General features: G+C 51.5%; 1 long non-coding RNA gene across 1 annotated transcript; it reads right to left on the bottom strand.

The window, feature by feature from the left end:
- Positions 1 to 5947: 5947 nt before the first annotated feature.
- On the bottom strand, positions 5948 to 6366 carry LOC120242186. The gene is made up of 2 exons (XR_005531063.1): positions 6234 to 6366; positions 5948 to 6137 (listed from the first exon to the last, which is right to left on the bottom strand). It is a non-coding gene; the product is annotated as an uncharacterized LOC120242186 (long non-coding RNA).
- Between the last annotated feature and the right edge of the window lie 256 nt (positions 6367 to 6622).

Genomic DNA, 6622 nt, shown 5'->3' with positions numbered 1-6622 from the left:
AGCCTGGAGCCTGCTTCCGATTCTGTGTCTCTCTCTCTCTGTCTGCTTCTCCCCCCGACTCTCAAAAATAAGTATTAAAAAAGTTTTTTTAATGAAGTTTAAAGAAGGAAATTAGCTTACTGAAAGAAAAGTTAGTTTATTTAAAGAAAAATAGGAAGTGTGCCGACGTGGGAAAAATCGCAGAGGCGGGACTGAGAAATGACGGCACTGTATCGTGCCATTAGGAGTGCACGGCATCTCCGTAAGGGCCAAGTCTGGCAGAGTCTGCACCTTACCCTCCTTTGTGTTTTGTTTTCTGTGTTTTTTTCTCCCGCTGCAGCCAGCTCAGTGCTTAAGAAATACTTGTTGAGTTCAGCTCAGCCGGGCTCAGCCCGGCTTAGTTAATTGAGTTAAGGCGAGCTGAGTAGTACTGAATGCACCAGCTGGCTGGCCTGGAGGAGATCCAAGTTGAAGATGTTACGAATCGCACTAATTCAATAAGCTGCTGCAAGGTAGTCTAAGTAATGAGACCGTGTGCCTTTCTGTACCTGACTTACCCCGTGTTCCGCTGGCGCCTTATGAGCCGTGCCCACTCCGTAACATAATAGTTCTCTCTCTGGAATGCCCTCTGTGTGTTTGCTGAGACACCAGGTGGAGAGTGTGGGAGAAAAGGAAAAAGGAAGACACAGAGTTCCTCAGACTCCGCCGGAAGACCCTGGTGGTGGAAGGAAGGGCCTGGAGGAAGGAAGCAGAGAACTTTCTGTCTGCCTGTGTGCAGGTGCAGTGACAATCTGTATCTTCCTTGTCTGAAGCACTCACCGCGCAGCTAGCGTAGCAATATACCTAAGGGTTCATGCACTTGACTCTGATCTCCTGAGTTTGAATCTATCTGAGGACCTCGAAGAAATTAATTCATCCCTCTGCACCTCTGTCTCCTCACCTGTAACGTGAGGGTAATAATAGTACCTACTGTCCAGAGTGACGGAGGATTTCATGACGTGATGCCTGTCAAGCACTTAGCACACAGTTCTGGAACAACGGAAGCACCCAGAAAGCTTAGTTGATGATTAGCAGCGACCACTGCTGCCGAAAGGTGTGTTTGAAATACATGTAAGGGCTGCTGCCAGGAGACCAGTCTGCAGACTGAGGGGCATAGAGCAGAACGTAGTTGTTTGTAAACATCCTAAACAGAAGCACATGGCTTACTCACGGAGGTGTTTTGGAACTGTGATGTAAGCTCCCTGAATGAGGAGGGAGTCGTGGGAATCTGGCCCTTGTTCTCACTTCTGGCAGGACCCTACCTACAAAGTAAGTCCCCCATGGCCGCCCGCACCCAGAGACTAGGAAAAAGAGCTTCCCTCTCTGCTCTGGGAACCTGCTCCGTTAGTGTTAAGACCCGCCTCCTTGGCTAATAAATCAGCCCTGTGTGGCAGGGGCGCGGGCGGTGGTCCCGGCTGGCCCACGGAGCTCTAACCCACCTGCGGGCTGCAGGTGGGAAGGGCAGGAGAGGCGTGGCTTCTCGGACTCACTGCACTGCCCTGCTGCGTGGCCTCGGTCAAGTTCCTGCCTCTTTCTGAGCTGTTGGCCCTCATTTATGAATAATTGAGAGGGCAGGGGTTGCAGAAAAATCACTTGATTTTCAAGCCTTAAAAATTTGAGGGGCGCCTGGGTGGCTTAGTCAGTTAAGCGTCTGACTTTGGCTCAGGTCATGATCTCGCTGTTTGTGAGTTTGAGCCCCACATAAGGCTCTCTGCTGTCAGCATGGAACCCACTTTGGATCCTCTGTACCCACCCCCACCCCCGCCCTTCCCCTGCTCATTCTCTCTCTCTCCCTCTCTCTCAAAAATAAACATTAAAGATGGGGCGCCTGGGTGGCTTAGTCGGTTAAGCATCCGACTTTCGCTTAGGTCATGATCTCGCTCGCGGTTCGTGGGTTCGAGCCCCGCGTCGGGCTCTGTGCTGACTGCCAGCTCAGAGCCTGGAGCCTATTTCAGAGTCTGTGTCTCCCTCTCTCTCTGACCCTCCCCTGCTCACGCTGTCTCTCTCTCTCCTAGAAATAAATTTAAAAATATTTCAAAAAAAAACATTAAAGAAATACTAAAAAATAAAAATGAAGCCAATACAGGGAAAAATAGAGCCAAAGAGATGAAGAGAGGCAAACTCCTGAAGACTTCATTGAGGGCCTAGATCCAGCCATGCCTGACGCTAATACAACTCTTGCTTCTCAGTTAAAGAATCCAGTACACCTTTACTCTGGCTCAAGTCCATTTCAGATAGGAGCTTGTCATTTTGCAACTGAAACCTCATGACCGACTGAGACACACAGGCAAGTTATTTATCCCCAGAAGTTTCGGTTTTCTTACCTCCTCAGTGTCTCTAAGAAGCTGTAAGCCTCACCTTTAAGGCGGTCTGTAAACACATACATCACGGCGGCAGCAGGACATTAGCAACAGTGGACGATCTTGGATATGTCTCAGTTCTAAGGAAAGCAAAGCAAAGATTGGTTAATATCAGTCCACTTCATTCCCTTAATGAGGGTGGGAGCGGGGGAGCAACAGACAAATAAATGTCCATTATCAATGGGAGTGAAGAAGGCCACATATTACCAGGAAAGTGCCAATGGAGAGTGCATGGGGCTCTGATTTTGGCTTTTTCAGCTGGATGGGGGTGGTGGGCAGGGGGCTAAGGTTCCCACAATTCGGGAGGCCTGGCTGAGCCTGAGGGCAAGCCTCAGTTAGATAAGCCCCCAGGCTCTTGAGGCTAATGAAACTCTAGGGGAATAGTTACGATGAATTTGTTTTAGAGCGGGAGGTTCAGGTTCAGTGGCCCGAGCTCTGCAGCTGTGGGGGAGCTCCTGACAATCCACTGCAGTTCATAACGGTGTCACGCATGTGGCCAAATATTCCCTGGACGGACAGACTGGCCTTTTGCGGCTCCAGAGAGCTATTCCCGGGGAATGCCATCTCAGAACACCATTGTGGTCGGCTGAAGAACCCTCGAAATTGAAAGCCCCAAGCCCCCCCCACCCCTCGCCCCCCGTCACAGCCATGGCACATAAATACCACCAGGGGGGAATTCCCACGGAATTTTTTGCAACCACTCGAATGTTTCATTTCCCATTGTTTGCCAGCCCCTCTTGGAGCCTCAACTGTCAGAACAGCAGCAAACACAGGCTGCTTTTCCCCCAGGATCCCACAACACTTGCTCTTGCTTCCCCTCCGTGTTAGGAAGCTGGCATTGGTCGGATATGAATCGGCTCGGCCAGGGAATAAGGTCTGTTAGTCAACTAGTGAAGCAAGTCAGCAGAGGGAATACCCAGCTCTCCCCAACCCACCCTGCTGGGGCGGCAGAGCTCTGTGCTATCGCCCCTGCTTATTACTAGAATCATGGCAACTAATAATTATATTTATAGAAAGAAATCCCTTCTACAAATCCAAAGCACTTGGCTGAAATCTGTGGTGCAGCTGTTAATTTTTTTTGCTTTTTAAATATGAACCTGAATTATTTCTTCCCCCCAACTCGGTGTGGTTTAACAGAATTCTAAGTCGTATTCCAAACATCAGTGTATTTACTGATTGACTGAAAAGCATCTGTTTTAGGCAGACCTTGCTAGGCATTTGGGGGACTCAAATACGAATGAGGTATATAGTTGCCTGTCTGTAAGGAGCCCATAGTTTAGGGAGGGCATGGAGATTTCAAGGCAACATGGGATACAAGGATGGTGGGAAGTTTGTCCAGGGGGTGTTGGTGTGAGGGGTGAGTAAGAGTAGCCAGAAGGACGCACACGTGATCTGTCACCAGTTGGCATCGTCCGAATACGTGTAGTATGTATCATGTTGGGCACCCACACAAGGCTGGGCATGTGTAGAATAGCCTGATTAGTGAGATCAGGAGTGAGAACCATTCCTTCACCAGGGCCCACCCCCTTCACAACAGGGATGGATTTCCTTCTTTCCCCGTGGTGAATTTATTTAAGTAGCCATTCATCCATCCATCCATCCATCCATCCATCCATCCATCCATCCATTAACATCACGGACATTTATTGATTCCTTTAGGACATGCCAAATAGAGACTCTATACTGGGGACAGCCATTAAATGACTACATAAAATAAAGAGAACTACATGAGCCATTGAATACACCTGCGAGACTTTGCCTGCCCCTCATGACTGATCTCCTACTTTATGCGGAGTGCTGTGGGGGCTACACATTTGGGTCAACCCTTTATGCAGCAAAACCTCTAAGACCAACCAGGACTCCCAATGGGAAGAAGTGACCAGCGCCCGCTCCAGTTTGTGCAACACTGTCTACACTCACGGACACTCTGGATCCCTGCCAGCAAGACTGGGGCAGGCAGTTGAGGAGTCGCTCTTCACTTTGCAAGGCGGGGCATGCAAGGCTCGGAGAGGTGAAGAGACCAGCCTGCCCGAGGTCACACAGCTGGCCGGGCTGAGATTGCCGTGCATACTTTTACAATGATAGCAACGGGAGTAGAGCAAAATGGTCATTTTATTTTCCCCAAACCACACTATATGTCCCCTGCAGAGGAAACAAAATGCAAAACTCCACCCGGAAGGGAAACTAATGATCTCAGAAAGGAGAGGACTGGGAGATTTTAACACAGCACATGAATTTCAACACATCTCTCTTCTAATGGGACCTCTCCTCCCTGCCTCCGGATGGGTGGGTCTTAGGCTGGACATAGCAGGGTCTGAAGTCACCAGCACCAACATTTATCCACACCTCTGATATCTCAGACATCACAATATTTCTGCCAGGAGGGTATTAAAACTCCCATTTTCCAGATAAGGAGGTTGAATCCCTGGCCACGCACAACTTAGGTAGTAGTGGACCCGGAATTCCAACCCTAGTCCATCCGATCTGAGCCCCTGAGCCCAGGAACCTGTGGAGCTTTTTATGCTCCCCCCAGGGGGCCCAGGGGCCCCAGCAGCGGGTGCTGGGGGAGCGGCCTGGGGAGGCAGAGCCCAGGGCAGCGGCTGAGGCTGCAGTGTCCCCGGAGTCAGGCCCAGCCCGCCCACTTTTTAACATGGTGGCATCCCTGACAGACACCCTTGTCCTTTTCCTGTGCTGGCCATCGTAGCACAATAAATAAAGCCTTAGAGTAACGTGACCTGAGCCAGGCAGTAAATGATGGCACTGTCAGTTGTACGCGACTGTTGAAACAAACACAGACTGTAATCATCGCGCTGTACGGGGAGAAAGACATTTGGCAAATGAGATTCCATTTTCACATTGGTTTGTGCTGAGCATATAAATTTCCTGCGGGCCGGCCAGCGTTGGGGATGTGTAATTGATTGCCTGCATTATAATAAACAAGCCGTGACAGGTGATCATTCATCATATTCCGCTGAACGTTCCAGCACACCAGAAAACGGAGGAAGAGAGGGAACGCACAAGCGAGGGGAGAGGAGAGGAGGAGTCTGGGGGAGGGGTGGGGGTCGGAAAGACCGAGTATTCCCGACAGACAGAAAGCCAGGGAAGGGGCGGGGGAGAGCATCCGCAGAGCCGGCTGGGCTCGGGGGAAGTGAAGGCAATTACTATAATTCTTTTGATTTTCTAATTTGTTCTTTCTGGTCTTCGTCGTCGTAGGACCCTCCACCCCCCACTCCAACATAGGAGGTGCCCCTCGGGGACTTGGGAAGACACAGAGAATGCTCCTCCCAAGATCGAGGGGAGGAGGGGAAAGGCGAGGTGGGGGAGGGGCCGAGTCTAGTTGTAACCGGAGTAGATACATTCGGGAAAACCTCGGGAGGAGGGGTGTGTGTGTGTGTGTGTGTGTGCGCGCGCGCGCGTGCGCGCGCGCGCGTGTGAGTACGCGCGCACCAGTGTGTGCCGGACCCAGCTTCGCTTCTGCACTGCGATGCCTCCAATCAGATGGCTAGGAACCAGTCTCTTTAAATAAAAAATTTTAGAGGGTGTTTGAAACACACACACACACACACACACACAAGCGAAAAGTTCCTTTTATTGGAGAGAAGGACAGAATCCAAGTTGGCATGGGATCTGTTTCCAGAAGCCTGTCATATGGCATGCTCTCTCTCCTGCTCGTCCTCAGCCTCTCTCCGTGCCCTTGGCCCGGGGTTGGGGGTCGAACGGGAGCCGTTGGGAAGCACCCTCCTCTCCAGGCGCGTCGACCTAGACAGACACGAGGCGGAAGCACACTGGCATGTGAAGGACAGAAAGACAAATGAAGAACTCTGGAGCCAGGGCTTGCATTAAATAAGTACTTACATTATGCAAAGGCCCAGGCCCTCAACTAGGGGGTGAGTGACGAGCGGGGACCGGGTGGGAGGGATTAGTCTCCCCAGTTCTCACCCTGTCAATTTCCAGCCCTCCCATCCCCGCCCATCGAATGCGCTCTCATTCCCACCTGGGTACCATATGCTTCGCGCAGGTGGGAGCCTTCAACCTAGGGAGAGGGAGTTGAGGGGGCGTAGCCCGCGCTAACATCGGGGGCGGGGTCCGGGTGGGGCTTAATTGGGGGCGGGGCTGCCCCGCAGGGGGCGGGTCAAGGGCAGAAGAAAGCCAGTGACGCGCGAGGGGGGGGAGGGGGGAGGACTTTGCTTGTCATCTCCCACTGCTTCCTGGAGTCCTCTGCCTTTTTATCATAGCCCTAACAA

Source organism: Hyaena hyaena, unplaced genomic scaffold (genome assembly GCF_003009895.1).
Source record: "Hyaena hyaena isolate Hyena2069 unplaced genomic scaffold, ASM300989v1 scaffold_0, whole genome shotgun sequence".
NCBI classification, from domain to species: domain Eukaryota; kingdom Metazoa; phylum Chordata; class Mammalia; order Carnivora; family Hyaenidae; genus Hyaena; species Hyaena hyaena.
The sequence above is the reverse complement of the archived record's forward strand: the minus strand, read 5'-3'. Positions and strand labels throughout refer to the sequence as shown.